Source organism: Vulpes vulpes, chromosome 12 (assembly GCF_048418805.1).
Source record: "Vulpes vulpes isolate BD-2025 chromosome 12, VulVul3, whole genome shotgun sequence".
NCBI classification, from domain to species: Eukaryota; Metazoa; Chordata; class Mammalia; order Carnivora; family Canidae; genus Vulpes; species Vulpes vulpes.
In genome coordinates this window covers 182308263-182332046 of record NC_132791.1, presented here as the reverse complement: position 1 = coordinate 182332046, position 23784 = coordinate 182308263, and the positions used below count along the sequence as shown (strand labels likewise).

At 41.0% G+C, this 23784-nt stretch overlaps 1 long non-coding RNA gene across 1 annotated transcript in view; it reads left to right on the top strand.

Annotated features, from left to right (window-relative positions):
* Positions 1-23176, top strand: part of LOC112929458 (uncharacterized) — a 47874-nt gene extending 24698 nt beyond the window's left edge. Inside the window, exon 2 of the long non-coding RNA XR_003236936.2 lies at positions 22982-23176. This is a non-coding gene — a long non-coding RNA (uncharacterized lncRNA). The remainder of the gene's footprint in view (positions 1-22981) is intronic.
* The last annotated feature ends 608 nt before the right edge of the window (positions 23177-23784 follow it).

Sequence of the window (23784 nt, the reverse complement as noted above, 5' to 3'; positions counted from 1 at the left end):
CGTCTAAATTATGGAGAGCAATCTGCTTTACTCAAAGTCCACTGATTTAAATGCAAAGCTCATCCAAAAACACTCTCACAGAAACACACAGAATTGTGTTTGGCCAAATATCTGGGCACCATTGGCCTAGCCAAGTTAACTCATAAAATTAACCATCTCACAGATGCCAAGAGAGGCTAATGACACTGGGAAGCAAAGTCAAAGCTAGCAGAGCAGTGACCTCTGGATTGGCAACATGGAGGTTGTTGGTTGCTAGAATGGATTCAATGCAACAGATAAGCCAAAGTTAGCCAGTGCAGAATGAAGAAAGGAGGAGAGAGGGAGTGATCTGTGGGCAGAAGCTCTTTTGTGAAGGGGAAGCATGCTAGAAGGCAGGAAAAGTGGGGTTGAAGGAGGACTACTTAGTTGGCCTTTTCTTTTTTTTTAAAGATTTTATTTATTTATTCATGAGAGACACACACAGAGAGAGAGGCAGAGGCAGGGGTCTCCAGGATCAGGCCCTGGACTGAAGGCGGCGCTAAACTGCTGAGCCACCCGCTAAACTGCTGAGCCACCCGGGCTGCCCTTAGTTGGCCTTTTCTAATGGAGATAAAAGAGTAGTGGGTGCTTCAAATTGTGGGTTTTGATCCTTTATCAGGTCAGTTCAGTGGGTGATGACCAGCACCTAAAAACGAAAGAGGGATGCCTGGGTGGCTCAGCCCTTGAGCTCGGCCCTCGCCTCAGGGCGTGATCCTGGGATCCAGTATCCGGGATTGAGTCCCACATCGGGTTCCCTATGGGGAGCCTGCTTCTCCCTCTGCCTGTGTCTCTGTCTCTCTATCTCTGTCTTTCATGAATAAATAAATAAATCTTAAAAAAAAAAATAAAAGGAATAGAACAAAAAGAAACAATAGAACACATCACACACAGAGGAAGCACTGTTTCGTGAGGCCTCTGTATCCTGACTTCTAACACCAGAGACTAGTTTTGCCTATACTTAGATTTATGTAAACGGAGTCATAATGCTATGTACCCTTCTGTGTCTGGATTCTCTCACTCAGCATTAGGTCTGTGAGACTTATCCATGTTACTGCGTGTCCTTGTAGCCCATTCATCTCATTGCTGTGCACAGTTCCACTGAGTGACTGTATCAATTGATTTATCCATTCTACTGTTGATGCTCTTGAAGAGAACGCAGTCTTAGCAGTGGCCCAACAAATGAATAGAATAATGTGTGGCAGGTGCCCTTATCTGAGTCACTAGGCCCTGTTCACCTGAGGGTAAAGATAGAGTTGCCAGGATATGTGTGATACAGAATAGGGAGGATTTGGATGAGAGGGAATTGAGGACATGACCAGAAAGGTGGATGCTTCCAGAAGATGCTGTAGCTCCCTGGGATTACCTTTATCCTATCATTTACCATGTATTATAGAAAATGTCTGTTCATCTGTTTGACTTCCTACTAGGATGATGAAGACTAAGTCTTATTCATTGCTAAATCCCCATCCCTGAGCCACACCTCAGGCTGGCACACAGTGGGCTCTGGGTTTGGGCCAATTTAGGAGAGCCTTCATTGCCAGGAGTTGGACTCAATACTCAAAGACAATAGGAGCAATAGAAAGTTTTTGAGCGTGAAGAGGTCACAATCTGAAGAGGATTTTAGAAAAATTAGCCTGAGCAGCAGCAGTGAGGAGCTGGATGTCTTGGAGAGGGGGAAATTGCAAGTGGGCTGGAAGGCAGGGGAGCTGGTTAAGAAGTTAAGAAGCTGTCACAGAAATGAATAAGGACCTGAATTAGGGTTGTGGAGGAGGGAAAAGAAAGGAAAGGGCCACATTGCTTTTTTCAAAATATGGAATACAATCTCATTTTTATAAAACCATGTATTATTTGTGTGTGCCTTTTAAAATATAATATATACTAAGAATCTTATAAATCTCTAAGCTTGACAATAGTCAAAGAGGCTTCTGGGGGAAATGGTGTTCTATGTGGGTGTATTTTTTTTTTTTAAATAACCATGTATTATTTTTATCCTTACAAAAAACCCTGTGAGGGAGGATGTTGTCAGTTTCACTTTATAGGTAAAGAAACTAAGGCTCAGAGTTTGAATCACTAGCTCAAGGTCACACAACTAGTACTCTTACTACTCCAGTAAGCCTTCCCCAGAGATATTCAGAAGGAATAATCAAGGACCCTTCATGATTAATTGGATGAGGGAGAAGAGGAAGGGAAGAAGACATGAAGGGATTAAGAATAACTAGGACACTTTGAGCCTGACCAAGTGGAAAATAATGAGTAAATCAGAAGGGAGTACTGGGTTACTGGGGGAAGGTTTAAGCCAAAGGAATTAATATCTAATTATAGGATTTGGTTTAAAAAAGAAAAGAAAAGAAAAGAAAAGAAAAGATGGGATGCCTGGATGGCTCAGTGGTTCAGCATCTGCCTTCGGCTCAGGTCCTGATCCTGGGATCTGGGATTGAGTTCCTCTCGGGCTCCTTGTGGGGAGCCTGCTTCTCCCTCTGTCTTTCTCTCTCTCTCTCTCTCTCTCTCTCTCTCTCATGAATAAGTAAATAAAATCTTTAAATTAAAAAAAAAAAAGATGGAATTTCTCTAAGTTCAGAACTTAGACAAAAACCCTAAGTATACTTCTTACTAGCTGGCCCTGCCACTGAGCACCTGAAGCCCCCTAGCAACTGGGCATTTTCAAGAGAAAATAAAAAAATTCAACCCCATACTTCCAGGCAAGTGGTGAGTTCCTCTGAGTACTTAGATCCTTCTGCATCAGCAGCTTGTACTTTCTGTGGCTCTATGTGGCCTGATTTATTGACCAGGCTTAAAAAGCTTGCTGTTGAATTTAAGATCTCAGGCTTCCAGCCTCTATAGGTCATCAGCAAAGACCTAAAGGCCTGGCATGAACTCGAGGTTATTATTCACCCAAGAAGACATTATAAACCACAAGAACACAAACCCAGCAGGCAGGAATGGCTGCCCAGCTCACTGGGCACACTGTGTTCTCATCCATCCATCTAGCATGATTCATAATTAAATCTGCAGCAGCCAGGAAGCAAACTAGAATTTTGCGTAAACTGGTGCTGGGGAAGCACTTTGACTACAATTTAACTTCAGAGTTCTAGAGCTCCAGAACTTGAAATGCTTGTGACATTCTGAGATGAGGCTATCCCTCCCTACCCTTCCCTGGGACCACGCCTTGTGGGGGGAGATGACCCAGAGGGGGAAAAAAAAGTTGTTGGGTCACTGGGCATATTAGCTAGAATTCTCTAGAGAAACATAACCAATAGAACAAGGTTTCTCTCTCTCTCTATCTCTTTTTTAAATATTTATTTATTTACTTATGAGAGAGAGAGAGAGAGAGAGGCAGAGACACAGGAGGAGGGAGGAGCAGGCTCCATGCCAGGAGCCCAACATGGGACTCGATCCCGGGACTCCAGGATCGCGCCCTGGGCCAAAGGCAGGCGCCAAACCACTGAGCCACCCAGGGATCCCCCCCACCCTTTTTTTTAAGTAAACTCCATGCTGGGCATGGAGCCCAATGCACGGCTTGAATTCAAGATCCTGAGATCAAGACCTGAGCTGACCTCAAGAGTCAGATGTTTAACTGACTGAGTCGCTCAAGTGGCCCTAGAACGAGATTTATTATGAGGGATTGGCTCATGCATTTATGGGGCTAAGAAGCCCCACAGTCAGCTCTCTGTGAACTGCGGCCCAGGAAAGCTGGTGATGTGGTTCCAGTTCTAACCCAATGGCCTGGGAAGTGTGAGAGGCAATGGTATAAGTCCCAGTTTGAGTCCAGAGGCCTGAGAACCAGGAGGGCAGATATCTGAAAGCAGGAGAAGATGGATGTCTCCAGCTTAAGCAGAAAGCAAATTCACCCTTTCTCTGTGTTTTGTTCTATTCAGGCTTTCAATGAATTCGATAATGTCCACCACTGGTGAGGACAGTCTTCTTTACTCAGTCTACTGATATAAATACTAATCTCTTCCAGAAACACACTCAGAGACACATCTAGAAGTAATATTTGACCAGCTATGTGAGGGCTCAAGTTGACACAAAATTAACCATCATACTAGGTAAGGTTTAGGTTTGGAAAATTGTGGTACTGAAATGTCACATGCTCAGGCCCCATGTGTTTCTGGTTAAATATATTATGAAAAAAGAAAACCAGTATGTGGGCAAAGTACATGGAGAAGTCACAAAAGGAAATCCAAAAGGTATGTAGCCATATTACACAACTCCAGGGGGGGCAGCATTCGCATTGGATTCTATTCACCGAGATGCACACTGTGATGGTTTATCAGAGAGGACACTCAACCTCTCCCATAATGAGCTAAATGCCCATTGAAACAATAAGGTACTGTTTTTCATGTGTTAGATTGGTAAAGTTCAAAGAGTTGCTACATTCTGTACTGCCGGGAGTGTAATATGATGTCACCTCTGGAGGGCGTAGTACATTGGCTTTCTCCAACTGGCTCATTCCACCCTCTTCTAGTTGGAAATGTAGGAAAGCTAAATGCTACACTTCCCATGCTCCCTTGCAGTTAGCGTTCCATCCACATGAATGAGACTTCCTTCTGCGACTCCACATCCTTTTCAGCATTTGATATTATCAGCATTCTGCCTTCCTGCCATTCTCATGGGTGTGTAGTGTTATCTTGTTGTTTTAATTTGCATTTCTGGGACGTGTTGGCGGTTCAGTCCATTAGGCATCTGCCTTCGTTGGGCTCAGGGCTTGATCATCAGGGAGTCGGCTTCTCCATCTCCCTCTGCTCCTCCCCCCACTTTCTCTCTCTCTCTCTCTCTCTCTCTCTCACACACACACACACACACACACACTCTCTCTCAAATAAATAAAATCTTTACAAAAAATTTTGCATTTTCCTGATGGCAGGATGTGAAGCATCTTTTAATATGCTTATTTCCCATCAGTATATCTTCTCAGGTCTTTTCTTGTTGAATTTTTGTATATTTTGGGTAAACAGTTCTTTACCAGATATGCCTTTTGCAAATACAGTCTGTGATTTGTCTTTTCATTTTCTTCAAGGACTTTTTCACAGAGCACAACTTTTTAATTTTAATGAAGTCTAGTTTATCAACTCTTTCATGGATCATGGCTTTGGTGTTCTATCTAAAAAGTCATTGCCAAACCCAAGGTCATTCAGATTTCCTCCTGTGTTATCTTCTATGAGGGTCTTACAGTTTTACATTTTACCCTTAGGTCTGTGATGCATTTTTAATTAATTCTGGTGAAAGGTATAAATAAAGCCTGTGTTTATATCCATTTTTATTTTTATTTTTTTTACATGTGGAGGTCCAATTGTCCCAGCACCAGTTGTTGCCTTTCCTTCTTTGGCAAAGATCAATGGACTATATTTATGTGGGTCTGTTTCTGGGCTCTCTATTCTGTTCTATTGCTTTATTTGTCCATGCTTTTGCTGATATCACACTGTCTTGATTACTGTATATGAATATTAAGTCTTAAAATCAGATAGTATCAATTCTCCAACTTTGGTCTTCTTCTTATTGTCTTGACTCTTCTGCGTCTTTTTGATGCAGGTTGGTTGGGTCTGAAACCCAGAGGGGCTCCTCCAGGACCAGCCAAAAGTTCTTGGCTTCACCCAGAATAGAAATCTATTCCAAGCCAAGAGGAAGTGAGAGCAGAAATTATTAAAGATATATAGAGAGGCCAGATAGGGCCAGAGTGTCCAGAAGACTCAGAAAGGAAAGAGCCTCGTCTTTGCTCTGGATCTGGAGTTTTTATTGAGGATTGTGGTCCAGTGATGTATCTTCTCAAGTATCTAGGAATGGTTAAATCAAAGTGTTTAGGTCTCCTCCATAAGCCACTTAGGCCCTGGAGCTGGGGGTCTTGTGAGTATGTGGTCTTGGAAAATGAGGACCTTGACCAGTCACTCCTTAAATGTTATCTCTTGTGCTGGAAGACTCCAAAGAAATCATTAGCTCCTTGACCTCTACAAGGAGGACATGCATTATTTCTACCAACAGGCATGTGTAAAGCAGGGGTGTAGGTCCTAGCAAGAATAGAGGCACCAAAAAAGCAGTCTTTGATGGGGCTCCTTCAGTTTCTCTGTCTCATTTTGCTCCTCCATATAAGCTTTAGAATCAGTTTGTCAGTATCCACAAGTATGACTTGCTGGGATTTTGATTGGGACTGCATTGAATCTATAGATCAAGTTGGGAAAAACTGACACCTTTGACAATATTGAGTTTTCCTATCCAGGAACATGGAATATCTCTTCATTTATTTAGTTCTTTGATTTCTTTTATCAAAATGTTGTAGTTTTCTTTATACAGATCTTATACATATTTTGCTAGATTTGTATCTAAGTATTTTATTTTGGGGAGTGCTAACTTAAATAGTATTATGTATTTCATTTCAAATTTTACCTGTTCATTGCCAATACATAGGAAAGCAAATATTATATATATATATATATATCTTCTTCTATCTTTTACATATATAATATATATATTATATATATATTAACCTTATATCCTGCAGCCTTGCTATTAATCATGTAGTTCCAGGATGTTTTTTGTTGATTCTTTCTGATTTTCTGCTTGATCATGTCCTCTGTGAAGAAACACAGTTTTATTTCTCTCTTCCCAATCTGTACCCTTTTTATTTCCTTTTCTCATCTTATTGCATTAGTTAAGACTTCCAGTATGATGTTGAAAAGAAATAGTAGGAGGGGACATCTTGCCTTTTTCATGATCTTAACGGTGAAGCTTTAAGTTTCTTACCACTAAGATGTTAGCTACAGGTGTCATTTTTTAAAAAAGATTTATTTATTCATGAGAGACAGACTGAGAGAGAAAGGCAGAGACATAGGCAGAGGGAGAAGCAGGCTCCTTGCAGGAAGCCCGATGCAGGACTTGATCTCGGGACCCCAGGATCACGCCCTGAGCCAAAGGCAGGTGCCCAACCACTGAGCCACCCAGGTGTCCCACCGCAGGAGTTTTGTAGATACTATTTATGCAGTTAAGGAAGTTCACCCCTATTTCTAGTTTACTGAGAATTTTTGTCATTAATGGATGTTGAATTTTGTCAAGTGCTTTTTATGCATTTATTTATTATTATTTTAAAGATTTTATTTATTTATTCATGAGAGACACACAGAGAGAGACAGAGACACAGGCAGAGGGAGAAGCAGGCTCCCTGCAGGGAGCCCGACGTGGGACTCAATCCCGAGATTCCAGGATCACGCCCTGGGCCAAAGGCAGGTGCTAAACTGCTGAGCCACCCAGGGATCCCCCTCTCTCTTTTTCTTAGTTAACCTGGCTATAGGCTTATTGATTTTATTGATCAAAAAAAAAAAAAAACAGCTTTTGCTTTTATTGATTTTCTTTTTAATTTCCTGTTTGCAATGTCATGATTTCTGCTCTCATTTTTATTGTTTTTTTTCTTCTCTTTATTTTTTTAAAGATTTTATTTGTTTATTCATGAGAGACACACAGAAAGAGAGGCAGAGACACAGGCAGAGGGAGAAGCAGGCTCCCCTCAGGGAGCCTGATGTGGAGCTCGATCCCCAAACTCCAGGATCACACCCAGAGCAGAAAGCAGAGCCCAACCACTGAGCCATCCAGGCGTCCCTCTTCTCCTTATATTGGATTTAAAATTATCTTTTATTTTTCTAGGTTTTTTTTTAAGATTTTATTTATTCATTCATGAGAGACACAGAGAGAGAGAGACAGAGACTCAAGCAGAGGGAGAAGCAGGCTCCCCGCGGAGAGCCTGATGTGGAACTCGATCCCGGATCCCAGGATCAGGACCTGAGCCAAAGGCAGACACTAAACTGCTGAGCCATCCAGGTGTACCTATTTTTCTAGTTTCTTAGGATGGAAGCTTAAATGTTTTTTTTTTTATGATTGGTTTTAAATCTTTCTCCTTTTCTAATATATCATTCAATACTATAAATATCCCTGTAAGCATTACATTTGCTCCATCCCACAAATTTTGATAAGTTGTGTTTTCATTTAGTCAAAATATATTTTTTTTTGCATTTTAGTCAAAATATTTTAAATTTATCTTGAGATTTCTTCTTTGACTTCTCTTCTTCTTTGTTCTCTAGAAATATGTTGTTTAATCCCCAAGTCTTGGAGACTTTTTCAGCTATCTCTTTGTTGCTGATATCTCATTTTAATTCCATGTGGTCTGAAAGCAGACATAGTATGATTTCTATGCTTTTAAATTTGTTAAGGTGTGTTTTACAGTCCAGAATGTAGCCCACTTTGATGAATGTTTCATGTGAGCTTAATAATGCTATAGACGTTGGATAGAGTGGTCTATAGATGTCCATTATACCAGTTGATGGATGGTGATGTTGAGTTCAGTTGTGTACTGACTGATTTTCTGACTGTTGGGTCTGTCCACTTCTGTTAGAGGAGTGTTGAAGTCCTCAACTATAATATTGGATTCATCTATTTCTCCCTGAAGCTTTATGAGTTATTGCCTCACATATTTTGATGCTGTTGTTAGACATCTATATGATAAGGATTGTTCTTTCTTCTTGAGGAAGTGACCCCTTTATCATTATGCAGTGCCTCTTTATACTTGAAAACTTTTAAAAAAAGAAAACTTTTTTTAACAGTTGTATTACTTTTATTATGCCAGTGTTGTGCACACATGTGTGCATATACACACACGCAACACATACATCACATGATTTAATCTTCACAACCACCCTTTAAGTTAGATTCCATCATTATCTGCAACTTATGAGAAAAATGAAACATAAAGTTGTTACTTGCCCAAAGTCACACAGTTAGAGAGTAATGGAGTCTGTCCCCAGATTCTCCAGTCTTAATCAATATATTAATGTTGCTTGTTCATAAAACCATGAATTTTTTTCTAAAATATATTCTTTAACATTTCTTGTAGTTCAGGTTTACTAGTGATGAATTCATTCTTCGTATATCTCAATATCTTCGTATATTTTTATTTTGCCTTCATTTTTTTCCAGGAATATTCAGTAGGTATAGAATTCTAGAATGCCAGCTTTTCTTGTGTGTTTGTTTTCTCCAATACTTTTGTTTTGTTTTGTTGTAGTATTTCTTTCCTTCCAATATTTTATTTAAATTCAAGTTAGTGAACATATAGTATAGTATTGGTTTTAGGAGTAGAATTTAGTGATCATGGAGCACCTGGTTGGCTCAGTTGCCTGGGCATCTCTTTTTTTTTAATAATAAATTTATTTTTTATTGGTGTTCAATTTGCCAACATACAGAATAACACCCAGTGCTCATCCCGTCAAGTGCCCCCCTCAGTGCCTGTCACCCATTCACCCCCACCCCCCGCCCCTAGTTCATTTCCCAGAGTTAGGAGTCTTTATGTTCTGTCTCCCTTTCTGATATTTCCCACACATTTCTTCTCCCTTCCCTTATATTCCCTTTCACTATTATTTATATTCCCCAAATGAATGAGAACATATAATGTTTGTCCTTCTCCTATAGACTTACTTCACTCAGCATAATACCCTCCAGTTCCATCCACGTTGAAGCAAATGGTGGGTATTTGTCGTTTCAAATGGCTGAGGAATATTCCATTGTATACATAGACGACATCTTCTTTATCCATTCATCTTTCTTTTTTTTTTAAATTTTTATTTATTTATGATAGTCACAGAGAGAGAGAGAGAGAGGCAGAGACACAGGCAGAGGGAGAAGCAGGCTCCATGCACCGGGAGCCCGACGTGGGATTCAATCCCGGGTCTCCAGGATCGCGCCCTGGGCCAAAGGCAGGCGCCAAACCGCTGCGCCACCCAGGGATCCCTATCCATTCATCTTTCGATGGACACCGAGGCTCCTTCCACAGTTTGGCTATTGTGGACATTGTTGCTATCAACATCGGGGTGCAGGTGTCCCGGCGTTTCACTGCATCTGTATCTTTGGGGTAAATCCCCAACAGTGAATTGCTGGGTCGTAGGGCAGCTCTATTTTTAACTCTTTGAGGAACCTCCACACAGTTTTCCAGAGTGGCTGCACCAGTTCCCATTCCCACCAACAGTGTAAGAGGGTTCCCTTTTCTCCACATCCTCTCCAACATTTGTGGTTTCCTGCCTTGTTAATTTTCCCCATTCTCACTGGTGTGAGGTGGGATCTCATTGTGGTTTTGATTTGTATTTCCCTGATGGCAAGTGATGCAGAGCATTTTCTCATGTGCATGTTGGCCATGTCCATGTCTTCCTCTGTGAGATTTCTCTTCATGTCTTTTGCCCATTTCATGATTGGATTGTTTGTATCTTTGCTGTTGAGTTTAATAAGTTCTTTATAGATCTTGGAAACTAGCTCTCTATCTGATAGGTCATTTGCAAATATCTTCTCCCATTCTGTAGGTTGTCTTTTAGTTTTGTTGACTGTATCCTTTGCTGTGCAAAAGCTTCTTATCTTGATGAAGTCCCAATAGTTCATTTTTGCTTTTGTTTCTTTTGCCTTCGTGGATGTATCTTGCAAGAAGTTACTGTGGCTGAGTTCAAAAAGGGTGTTGCCTGTGTTCTCCTCTAGGATTTTGATGGAATCTTCTCTCACATTTAGATCTTTCATCCATTTTGAGTTTATCTTTGTGTATGGTGAAAGAGAGTGGTCTAGTTTCATTCTTCTGCATGTGGATTCCAATTTTCCCAGCACCATTTATTGAAGAGACTTTCTTCCAATGGTAGTCTTTCCTCCTTTATCGAATATTAGTTGACCATAAAGTTCATCTGACTCTTAATTTTGGCTTAGGTCATGATCTCAAGGTCATGGGATTGAGCCCTGCATTGGGCTCCATGCTCAGTGTGGAGTCTGCTAAGATTCTCCTCCTTCCTCACCCTCCCCTCGCTCACGCTCATGCACACTCTGTAAATAAATAAATAAAATCTTTAAAATTTAGTGATTTATCACTTACTTATAACACCCAGTGCTCATCACAAAACATACCTCCTTAGTGCCCGTCACCCATTTAGTCCATCCCCCCCACTCTCCTCCCCTCCAGCAACCCTCAGTGTGTTCTCTATAGTTAACAGTCTCTTATGGTTTGCCTCCCTCTCAGTTTTTATCTTGTTTTCTTTTTCCTTCTCTTCTACTGTGTTCATCTGTTTTGTTTCTTAAATTTCACATATGAGTGAAATCATACGGTATTTGTCTTGATTGATTTATTTCACTTAGCATAATACATTCCAGTTCCATTCACATCATTGCAAGATTTCATTCTTTTGATGGCTGAGTAATATTCTGCTGTGTATATATACCACTTCTTTTTCCATTCATCAGTCGATGGACATTTGGGCTCTTTCCATAATTTGGCTATTGTTGATAGTGCTGCTATAAACATTGAGGTGCACATTCCCCTTTGAATGAGTATTTTTTGTATCCTTTGGATAAATACCTAGTAGTATAATTGCTGGGTCATAAAGTAGTTCTATTTTAACTTTTCTACAAATCTCCATACTGTCTTCCAGAGTGGATACACCATCCCTGGATATTTTTTTTTGCTCTGAAGTCTACTCTGTCTTAAGTTAATATAGCTACTCTTTCTTTTAATTAGTATTAGCATAGTACATATTTCCCCATCCATGTACGTTTTTTTAATGGTTTTTGAAAAAAAGATTTTATTTATTTGAGAAAGAGAGTGAGTGAGAGAGAGGAGGAGGAGGAAGAGAGGGCAGAGGGAGAAGCAGATTTTCCACTGAGCAGGGAGCCTGACAGTGTGGGGCTCAATCCCTCAGATCATGACCTAAGCTGAAGACAGTTGCTTAATGGACTGAGCCACCCAGGCACCCCAGCCATCCATTTACTTTTAATTTATATATGTCTTTATATTTAAAGGAGGGTTCCCATAGATGATATATATAGTTGGATCTTGTTTTATGATACTCTCCAACAATCTGACTTTTAATTGGTACATTTAGCCCATTGATGTTCCAAGTAATTATTGATATAGTTGGAGTAATATCTGCCATATTTGCTACTGTTTTGTATTTGCTCTCTTTGTTCTTTTTTTTTTTAAGATTTTATTTATTTATTCATGATAGACACACAGAGAGACAGAGGCAGAGACACAGGCAGAGGGAGAAGCAGGCTCCATGTAGGGAGCCCGACATAGGACTCGATCCCGGGATCTCGGGATCACGCCCTGGGCCAAAGGCAGCGCCAAACCGCTGGGCCACTGGGGCTGCCCGCTCTCTTTGTTCTTTGTTCTTATTTTTGTCTTCCACTCTTTTTCTGTCTTTGTGGATTTTATTGAGCATTTTATATAATTTCATTTTCTCCCCTTTCTTGGCATATTATTTTTTAAAAAGATTTAATTTTTTATTCATGAGAGACACACAGAGAGAGAGAGAAAGAGAGAGAGAGAGAGAGAGGCAGAGGGAGAAGCAGGCTTCATGCAGGAAGCCGGATGTGGGACTCAATCCCCAGACTCTAAGATCACCCCCTGGGCCGAAGGCAGGCGCCAAACCGCTGAGCCACCCAGGGATCCCCTTTTCTTGACATATTAGTTTACTTTTTTTTAGTAGTTGCCCTTGAGTTTGTAATACACATTTATACCTAATCCAAGTTGACCTTCTTTTTTTTTTTTTTTTTTTTTTTAATTTAATTATGATAGTCACAGAGAGAGAGAGAGAGGCAGAGACATAGGCAGAAGGAGAAGCAGGCTCCATGCACCGGGAGCCTGATGTGGGATTCGATCCTGGGTCTCCAGGATCGCGCCCTGGGCCAAAGGCAGGCGCCAAACCGCTGCGCCACCCAGGGATCCCCCAAGTTGACCTTCAAATAACACCATACTGCTTTATAGGTTGTACAAATACCTTATAATAATGACAATATTTTTAAAAAAATCACTAGTCTTATTTTTTATTTTTTATTTTTTTTATTTTATTTTATTTTATTTTTTTTTTTTTATTTATTTATGATAGTCACAGAGAGAGAGAGAGGCAGAGACATAGGCAGAGGGAGAAGCAGGCTCCATGCACCGGGAGCCCGATGTGGGATTTGATCCCGGGTCTCCAGGATCACGCCCTGGGCCAAAGGCAGGCGCCAAACCGCTGCGCCACCCAGGGATCCCATAGTCTTATTTTTTACAAAATTTTAGGTAGTTGATATACAATGTATTGGGTTTTATTTTATTTAATTTTATTTATATATTGATATTGGGTTTTTTTAAAAATTTTATTTATATATTTGACTAAGAAAGAGAGCACAAGCAGGGGGAGCAGCAGGCAGAGGGAGAGAGAGAAGCAGGATCCCTGCTGAGTAAGGTCCCCAGTGCAGAGTTCTATCCCAGGACCCTGGGATCATGATCTGAGCCGAAGGCAGACATTTAACTGACTAAACCACTCAGGTGCCCTGCAATATTGGTTTCTAGAATAGAATGCAGTGATTCATCACTTACATACAACATCCAGTGCTCATCATAACAAGTGCCCTCTTTTTTTAAAAAAAAAAGATTTTATTTATTTATTCACGAGAGACACAGAGAGAGAGGCAGAGACACAGGCAGAGGGAGAAGCAGACTCCATGCAGGGAGCCCGATGTAGGACTCATCTCAGGACTCAAGGATCACGCCCTGGACCAAACAGAGACTCTCAACCTCTGAGCCACCCAGGTGTCCCAAGTGCCCTCCTTAATATCCATCACCCATTTAGCCCAACCCCCATAACAAAATAATCTTAATTCTCTCTCTTGTTCTTTGTATCATTGATGTTATTTATTTGGCATATACATAAACATACACAAATAGGGCAGGCCTGGTGGCTCAGCGGTTTAGCACCGCCTTCAGCCCAGGGCATGATCCCGGAGACCTGGGGTTGAGCCCCACGTCGGGCTCCTGCATGGAACCTGCCTCTCCCTCTGCCTCTCTCTCTCCGTGTCTCTCAAGAATAAATAAATAAATTCTTAAAACACACACACACAAATACATTGTTGCTATTTATTATTTTGAACAAACTCTCATATGTAGATCAATTAAGAATAAGAAAAAGAGGGGCACCTGGGTGGCTCAGTGGTTGAGCATCTGTCTGCCTTTGGCTCAGGTCGTGATCCTGGGGTCCAGGGATTGAGTAGTGCATCAGGCTCCCTGCAGAGAGCCTGCTTCTCTTTGTGCCTAAGTCTCTTCCTCTCTTTGTGTGTCTCTCATGAATAAATAAAATCTTAAAAAAAAAAAAAGAATAGGTAAAAGAAACTGTAAATAGGCTGTAATATGGCAGGTAGGTGTTGGGAGAGAAGTGTTCTATATTTTACATTCACTTATTCCTTCTTTGATGCTCTTTCTTTCTTTATGTAGATCTGGACTTCTAATCTATATAATTTTCCTTATTTTAAAATATATTTTCCTAATAGATTTTATTTATTTATTTATTTGTTTGTTTGTTTGACAGCACATGAGCTGGAGGGAAGTGGAGGGTAGAGGAGGAGAGGGTGGGAGAGAGAAAATCCCAAGTAGACTCTGCTGAGCACAGAGCCCAACACAGGGCTCAGCCTCATGATCCCAAGATCATGACCCAGTCTAAAACCAAGAGTCAAATGCTTAACTGACTGAGGCACCCATGCACCCTTATGTTTTCTTTTAGATTTAGAAGCTTCTACTGAAATATCTTCAAGCTCAGAGAGTCTTTTCTCAGCTGTGTCCAGTCTACTAATAAGCCGCCAAAGGCATTCCTCAGGGATCCCTGGGTGGCACAGCAGTTTGGCACCTGCCTTTGGCCCAGGGCGCGATCCTGGAAACCCGGGATCGAATCCCACATCGGGCTCCCGGTGCATGGAGCCTGCTTCTCCCTCTGCCTGTGTCTCTGCCTCTCTCTCTCTCTCTCTGTGTGACTATCACAAATAAATTAAAAAATTTAAAAAAAAGGCATTCCTCATTTCTTCATTTCTGCTACAGTGTTTTTGATCTCTAACATTTCTTTTTGATTCTTTCTTAGAATTTCTAGCTCTCTGCTTATGTCATCTCTTTTTGCATGCTGTCTACTTTTCCATTAAAGTTGTTAGCATATTAATTTTAGTTGCGACAAATTCCTGGTCTGATACTTCCAACATCCATGCCATATCTGAGTCTGGTTCTTTTTCTTTAAGACTTTCTTTCTTTCTTTCTTTCTTTCTTTCTTTCTTTCTTTCTTTCTTTCTTTCTTTCTGATAGAGAAAGCAAGAAAGAGAGCACAAACAGGGGAGCAGCAGAGAGAGGGAGAAGGAGGCTCCCTGCTCAGCTTTTCCCAATGTGGGGCTTGATCCCAGGGCCCGGGACCCTGCTGAACCAAAGGCAGGTGTCTAACCAACTGAGCCATCCAGACACCCCTTTGAGTCTGGTTCCGATGCTTGCTCTGTCTCTTCAACTTATATTTTTGCCTTTTAGTGGTTTTTTTTTTTTTTTTTTTTGTAGCTGGACATGTCCTCTGGCAAAGCTGAGGAGGTTGTACTCTGTAAAAAGAACTGTCGTAAAAATAGGCTGTAATATGGCAGGGGGGTGTTGGGGGAGAAGTGTTCTATAGTTCTGTGATTAGATCTTAGTCTTTTTGTGAACCTGTGCCTCTGGACTACAAACTTCACACATCTCAGTTGCTTCTGTCCTATAGTTGGGACATGACGGCTAGGGTGGACTGAAGTTGGCTATTTCCCTTCTTCTACATGGAAAGCTAGATCAGCTGGAGTTGTATATTTTTTATCATAATACTTTCTAAAAAAATAAAATTAAGCTCATGCCCCCCCTTAATTCCAAGAGTCCTGGAGACTCCTTTTCTTTGCTCTTATTTTCCTCTCTTTCTGTCTTCACCATGAGAATTAACTCAGGAGCTTTAGTAGGCTTGTGGTGGGAGCTGACCTATTTTGACAAAATTTCTCTCTCCTGGAAATTTTGGTGAAATGAGAAAGAGGTCTCAACAAATTCCCTGGCACTGGTTTGTGAAAGGAGAGTATATTAGTTAGGCTTTTTTGGACAGCAAGGAAGAATTCTGCCTGCCCAGATGTCCTTGTGGGATCGATGAGGGTTTATTACCAGGACAGATGGGGAGGTGTGGAATAGCCAGAAACTACTCCCTTGGCTGGGGCAATCCACAGGCAGCATGGAGAACTGAGGTCCACCTCAGCTTTGCCAGCTGCCCTGAGCACAGCTGCCCTGCTTCCTTTTTCAGTATTTGTGCTTCCTGGGGGAGCCAGTGAGGCTGCCCCTTTTCTCTTCAGCCACATCTAGTTCTGAGAGAATCTCAGCTCACTGTCTCAGCTGTTGTTGCGTCTCATGACTCCACCACCTAGGTCATGGCTGATTGAAGGGAGGGTAGACAACAGATGCAAGGAGACACCAACTCTCAGGCCATGCTGAACCAATCAAGCTCCCTGTCCTAAAAATTTAGGACCCAGAGATGAAGTCAGTTAGTGTGCACGAAAGGAAAGGCCAGGTAGTGTTGGAGCTATGGAGGCCATGTTGGGTCAGGTGAGGTCAAGGGAAGGGCCACCAAGAGGAGAGACAGAAATGATAGTGCCTGGTGACTCTGACAGCACAACCTTGGTTCCTGACTTTCTGGTTCTGTTTCCTAATAGCCAGCCTTATCATCTTCTTTCCCTGGATGCCCCAGGGAAAGAGTAAACCTCTCTTTATTTGAGCTGACTTTGACTCTCATTTCATTAGATCATACAGCTTCTTCCCCTCTTTATGACAGATATCTACAGACACAGGGTCACTCCTCATTCCCTGAAGGTTTTAATTTCTGGATCACTGGCCTGCTCTCTGATACCAAGAATCATAATTTTTAGGCATTCTATTGTCAACAAAGAGGATGACCTTTGAAAATATGCTCAATGAAAGGAGCCAGTCCGAAAACACCACATATTATAAGATTCCATTGATATGAAATACCAAGAGATAAATCCATAGAGACAGAAATCGGATTACTGTTTGCCTAGGGCTGGGGATGTGGATAAATAGGGACTGATGGTAAAGGGGTATGGGTTTCTTTTAAGAGTAATGAAATTTTCAAATTGATTTTAGTGATGAATGTACAACTCTGTAAATATACTAAAAGCCAGTAAATTATATACTTTCAGCAGGTGAATAATATGGTGTGTGAAGTATATCTCAATAAAGCTGTTTAGAAAAATCTTTCGGTTTCTTAATCTCTCTTCTCTCAATAAACTTGTCCTTTACCTCAGCTCAGCCATGGTTTCCTTCCATCTTCAAAGCCAACAATGGTTGATTGAGTCTTCTTCAAACGGCATCACATCTCCTTCTCTTTTTAAAAATTTTTTAAAGGATTTTATTTATTTGACAGAGAGAGAAAGAGAGCACAAGCAGGGGGAGTGGCAGGCAGAGGGAGAGGGAGAAGCAGGCTTCCCCTTGAGCAGAGGGCCTGATGTGGGGCTCGATCCCAGGACCCCAAGATCATGGTCTGAGCTGAAGGCAGACATTTAACCAACTGAGTCACCCAGGTGCCCCATCTTCTCTATCTCTGCTCCTTACTCTTCCACAAATAAGGACCCTTGTGATTACATTAGGCAGACCAGATAATTCGGGATAATCTTACCTTCTCAATATCCTCAATTTAATCACATCTACAAAGTCTCTTTTGCCTTGAAAGGTAACATACTGTGTTCACAGGTTCCAGGGATTAGAATGTGAAAATTTTGGGGGCAGGGGAGAGTTACTATCCCATCTACCACAAGTGTTTGCCAAAAAACTAATGAAACTTGAGTTCAGGCCCACTAACACAAACTTCTCCTAAGACCTAGGCAAGGGCCTTAGCAGTGTGTTCATGTGGTCATATGTTTTAAAAAATTTACAAAGATAAGATATTTTAACTGTAATTGGTGATTATCCAATTTATCTATCCCTTTCCATTCTGATTTTCCTTCACTTATACTTTCCTTTCTGTAGAGTAGCATTGGCAAAGACCTGGGCATTTTTGGAATTTAGTCAGTAAGAGGAAGTTGAATTAGGGATACATTTAGTTTGAATTTAGTGAGATATGTTTATGTGGTTTGTAGTAACTTCCATGTATACTTAAATTATTGCTAGCTTTCCTGGTGTAGTAATGGTTTCAGAAATACCATTGCTACCCAATGTTGTGCGCTGAAGTTGCAAGCCCAAAGATCCTCTTGCAACGTGAACAAATCCTATGGCACCCACATCAAAAGTATATGGTAGTAGAGAGAGAAGATTTCAAATGTAGAAAAGCAGAAATTAGTCTACGGAAAACTCTTCCATTAATCAGATATATAAAATGGTAAGCAGACAATTCAGTTTTCATCACTGCGTAGCCAAAACAGAAGTGCTTTCCTATCAAGAATATAATCTGTAAAAAATATATATATATATAGTCTGTAATGCATTACATAGTAGATCATTTGCAAAGATGTTCACAATAATTCTTCACATCATTTCACAAACGCCTTTTACAGTATGACATTGTTGCTCTTCCCATTAAGCTGTGGAGCCTGTCCCCACCTCTTGAATCTCAGCTGGCCATGTGATTTGCTTTGACCAACAGAATGTAGGAGAAGTGGAGCAGGAGTTTCAAGCCCAGACTTCAAGGAGCCATGCTGCTTCTGTTCTTGGCCTTTGCTATATAAAGAAGCTCTTCCAGGGCTCCTGGGTGGCACAGTCAGTTAAGTGACCAGCTCTTGGTTTTGGCTTAGGTCGTGATCTCAGGGTTGTGAGATCAATAGCCAAAAAGTAGAAACAGCCCAAATGTCCATCAACTGATGAATGGAAAAACAAAATGTGGTATATCGATACAATGGAATATTACTTGAAAATAAAAAGGGGGGATCCCTGGGTGGCTCAGCGATTTGGCGCCTGCCTTCGGCCCAGGGCATGATCCTGGAGTCCTGGGATCAAGTCCCACATTGGGCTTCCTGCATGGAGCCTGCTTCTCTTCTGTGTCTCTGCCTCTCTCTCTGTGTGTGTGTGCCTTTCATGAATAAATAAATAAAATCTTAAAAAAAAAAAAAGAAAAGAAAAAGGAATAAGAAAGTACTGGTATATGCTACAACATGGATAAGTCGATCATACATAAAGTATGATTCCATTTAGATGAAATATCCAGAAAAGGCAAATCCATATTCTGCAGATCGGTTGCCCGGTGGTGAGAAGTTTGGAAGGAAGTGAAGACTACTAATGGATAAAGAGCTTCTGGGTGTATTTTTGGGGGTGATGAACATATTCTAAATTTGATTATGGTGATGGTTGTTCAAGTCTGTGAATATACAGAAAATTGTGCACTTTAGATTGGGAAATTTTATGGTAGATTAATTGCATCACAAATAAAGCTATTATTTCCTAAAAGCTGAAAAAGAAAAGCACACCACAGGTTCCCTAAGGGTCTGTTACTGCAGAACACCTCATGTGAGCATGTATCACGGCCTGACACTGAGACCAATCAGACCACAAATGACCCCAGCCAATCACGCTTGGCAATGCTTGGTCACGCTCTGGTCACACGGAGCTGTCGGTACTTAATACTGGTCATGGGAGCTTGGGCTGACAAAGTTAATTATGCATAGCATGTATAGCAGTGGCTAAGGGCATAGGCTCTGCAATGAGACAAACCTGAATTTGAATCTTGAATCTGTCTTACGACCACTGGCGAGTTAGCCTCTCTTGGCCTTAGTTTCATCTTCTGTAAATTAGAGATGATAATACCTACCCCACAGGGAGGATAAGGGGATTAAATGAAATACTGCTGTAGAACAATTAGCACAGTGCCTACACCTGGCTAAAGGATCAGTCAATGATAGCTAACATCATTTTTAATAATGTATATAATAAATCATGGAGCACAGTGCCTGGCTTATAGGAAGTGTTCAGAACATGCAATGAGGGATGCCTGGGTGGTTCAGTGGTTTAGTGCCTGCCTTTGGCCCAGGGCATGATCCTGGGGTCCCAGAATCAAGTCCCACATCGGCATGGAGCCTGCTCCTCCCTCTGCCTGTGTCTCTGCCTCTCTCTCTCTCTGTGTCTCTCATGAATATAAAATCTTAAAAAAAAAAAAAGAACATGAAATGATAAAAGTTATACTTTTCACCAGAAAAATGTTTATGAGACAGAATAAACTTTACAGACAAGGACAGAGAATTTGACTCTGCTGCTTAAAGACCAAAGTAGGTGACTTTGGAAAGCTGCTACATGCTCTGCACCTGACTTTCATCAGGCTCCTCTGTGACAAATACACAGCCCAAAGCACTGGGCTCTGCCCTGGAGCCTCTTGGCCACCCCCACCACATCACTAATGAGCAAATCCAAGCTTCCGGAAGCCTCTAAGAGAACATTCCAACTAAGAAACTGGAGTTTTTGATGAGGACCCAGAACAGGAAATGACATTGACCCTCCAAAGCATAATCTAAGACAGGGAGCTAGAAAAGGAACTCAGAATAGAAAATAATTGCAATTGGTTGTCCCAGGAATGAAGAGGCATTTCAACAACAGAAAATCTATAAATGTAATACACCACATGGTATGGTTAAAGGAGAAAAATGTGATCATCTCAATAACTGCGGGAAAAAGTAGGTGATAAAATTCAATAATCATTTATGATTAAACATTAGTAAACCCGAATTAAAGAGAAATTTTTGTTTCTGATAATACACATATCAAACATCATACATAAAGGTGAAATGATAGAATTATTTCCAAACTAGGAACAAGGCCAGGATGCTGGCTATTATTCTTATTGTTTGATATTATCATGGTAGCCAATTGATTTTCAACAGTGATCCCAAGACTACCCACTAGGGAAAGAACAGTTTTTTTCGGCAAACTGTATTGGATATTCAAAGGAATGATGCTGGACATTCCTTTGGATATCCATATTTAAAAATGAATTAAATTGTATCACCATACCTCACACCATATTTAAGAATTAACGAGAACTGTGTCAAAGACCTTCATGTAGAGACACCTGGGTGGTTCAGCAGTTGAGTGTCTGCCTTTGGCTCAGGGCGTGATCTCGGAGTCCAGGGATCGAGTCCCACATTGAGCTCCCTGCGTAGAGCCTGCTTCTCCCTCTGCCTGTGTCTCTGCCTCTCTTTCTGTGTGTCTCTCATGAATAAATAAAATCTTTAAAAAAAAAAAGACTTTCATATAAATGCTAAAATATAAAACTTACATATTTTTTAAGATTTTATTTATTTATTTGAAACAGAGAGAGAGAGCACAAGCAGGGAAGAGGGAGAAGCGGGCTCCCCACCAAGAAGGGAGTCTGACATGGGGCTCCATCCCAGGACCTTGGGATCATGCCCTAAGCTGAAGGCAGATTCCCAACCAACTGAGCCGCCCAGGCACCCCTAAAACTATAAAACTTTTAGAAGAAAACATAGGTGTAAATTTTCATAACCTGGGATTAGGTAATGATTTCTTGGATATGACACTAAAAGCATGAGCAATCAAAGAAAAAGTAGATATATTGGACTTTATCAAAAATAAAAACGTGTTTTATTTTTTAAAGGTTTTATTTATTTATTCGTGAGAGACCGAGAGAGAGAGAGAGAGAGAGAGAGAGGCAGAGACAGGCAGAGGGAGAAGCAGGCTGCATGCAGGAAGCCGGATATGGGACTTGATCCCGGAACTCTGGGATCACGCCCCAAGCCAAAGGCAGACACTGAACCTCTGAGCCACCCAGGAGTCCCAAAACTTGTGTGTTTTAAAGGACGCTATTGAGAAAGTGAAAAGACAACCCACAGAATGGGACAAAAATATTTGGACATCATATATTTGACTAGTCTACTATCTGGAATATATAAAGAACTCTTACAACTCAACAATAAGAAGACAACCCATTTTAAAAGTGGACAAAGGATTTCAGTATACTTTTCTCCAAGGAAGGCATGCAAATAGCCAATAAGAACACTAAAAAATTCTCGACATCATTAGGCATTAGAGAAATGCAAATCAAAATCAACGATGAAATAGCACTTTACACCCACTAGAAGAATGGCTATACTTTTTTAAAATGGAAAGAAGCAAGTGTTGGCAAAGATTTGGAGAAATTAGAAACCACATGAATTTGTTGGTAGAAATGTAAAATGGTTCAGCCACTGTGGAAACTAGTATGGTACTTCCTTGAAAAGTTAAACATAGAATTACCATATGACCCAACTCTAAAATATATATACCAGAGAACTGAGAATGTGTGTTTGTACAAAAAGTTGTGCGTGAATGTTCATAGCAGTATTATTCATAGGAACTGAAAAGTAGAAACAACATAAATATCCGTCAGCTGATGAATGGATAAACAAAAAGTGGTTAATCAATACAGTGGAATATTATTCAGCCATTAAAAAGGAATGAGGTACTGATACATGCCACCATGTGCATGAACCTTGAAAACATTATGCTAAGTTTAAAACCCAGATACAAAACACTATGTATTGTATGATTCCATTTATATGAAATGTTCAAAATAGTTAAATCTGGGCAGCCCTGGTGGCTCAGCGGTTTGGCGCTGCCTTCAGCCCAGGGCCTGATTCTGGAGACCCGGGATCAAGCCCCACATCAGGCTCCCTGCAGGGAGCCTGCTTCTCCCTCTGCCTGTGTCTCTGCCTCACTCTCTCTTATGAGTGAATAAATAAAATCTTTAAAAACAAAACAAAAGTTAAATCTACAGGTGTTTGCCAGGGGCTGAGGAGGAGAGAAATGGAGATTGATTACTGAGTTAGGGGGTTCTTTTTGGGTTAATGAAAACGTTCTGGAGTTAAATAAGAATGATGGTTGCACAGCCTAAAAGCTCTTGAATTCACCCCTTTAAGATGATGAATTTTATGGCATGTGAATTATATTGCAATAAAAAAAACTGAGTAATTAAAAAACCCAAGTTGGAAAATTCAGTTCCAGCAATTCTACTTCTTGGTACACACTTTAGAGACACACACCTCCTTTACACCAGAGGTGTATACAAGGATGAGTACTTTAGTAGATTTAAGATGGCCACAAATTCTTTGCATTCCCTCTCATCAAAGATGGGGTCTATTTTCCCGCCCTTTGAATCAGAGCTGGTCTTGTGATTTTCTTGAACAGAAAGAATGCAGCAGAAGTGGCTGCTGCCAAGAACTTACAGCTTCTGCTCTCACTCTCTTGGAACATTTCCACCACCTTCTGAAGAAGTCCAGCTGGAAAGAGAAGGCCAAAAATCCCAACTGAAGCTCCAGATTGAGGCCATCATAGGCCAATTAGCCAAGCTGCCTGCTGACCACAGCTACTGAGCGAGTCCAGGTAAGATCAGAAGATGCATTTGTCAACCCACAGAATCATGAGAAATAGCCAACTGTTATTGTTTTAACCCACTATGTTTACCCAGCAATAGCTAATTGATACAATACTGGGGCCACTTGCCTGAAAGATCAAAACTTGGGAAACAACCCAAAGGCAGGCTGGATGGTACAGTGGGTAAGAGCCTGAACTTTCATCCTAGAATTGGGCCCCAAACCACACCCTACCACTTACCAGTTGTGTTAATGATGAGAAATTTTATTTATCTTTATTTCGTCCTAGGTGAAGAATTCAAGGGGTTGATATACAGAGTGGACTTGAGATCCTTTCTGGTAGAGAGGAACGCTATTAAGTTTTGGCCAACAAAATGTGGTCCATGTATGTGCTGGAGGTGGTAAAGGAGTAAATCATGGGCAGCCCCAGTGGCGCAGAAATTTAGTGCCGCCTGCAGCCCGGGGTGTGATCCTGGAGACCCAGGATCGAGTCCCACATCGGGCTTCCTGCATGGAGCCTGCTTCTCCCTCTGCCTGTGTCTCTGCCTCTCTCTTCGATCTCTCTGAATGAATAAATAAATAAAATTTTTTTAAAAAGGAGTAAATCATATATATCAA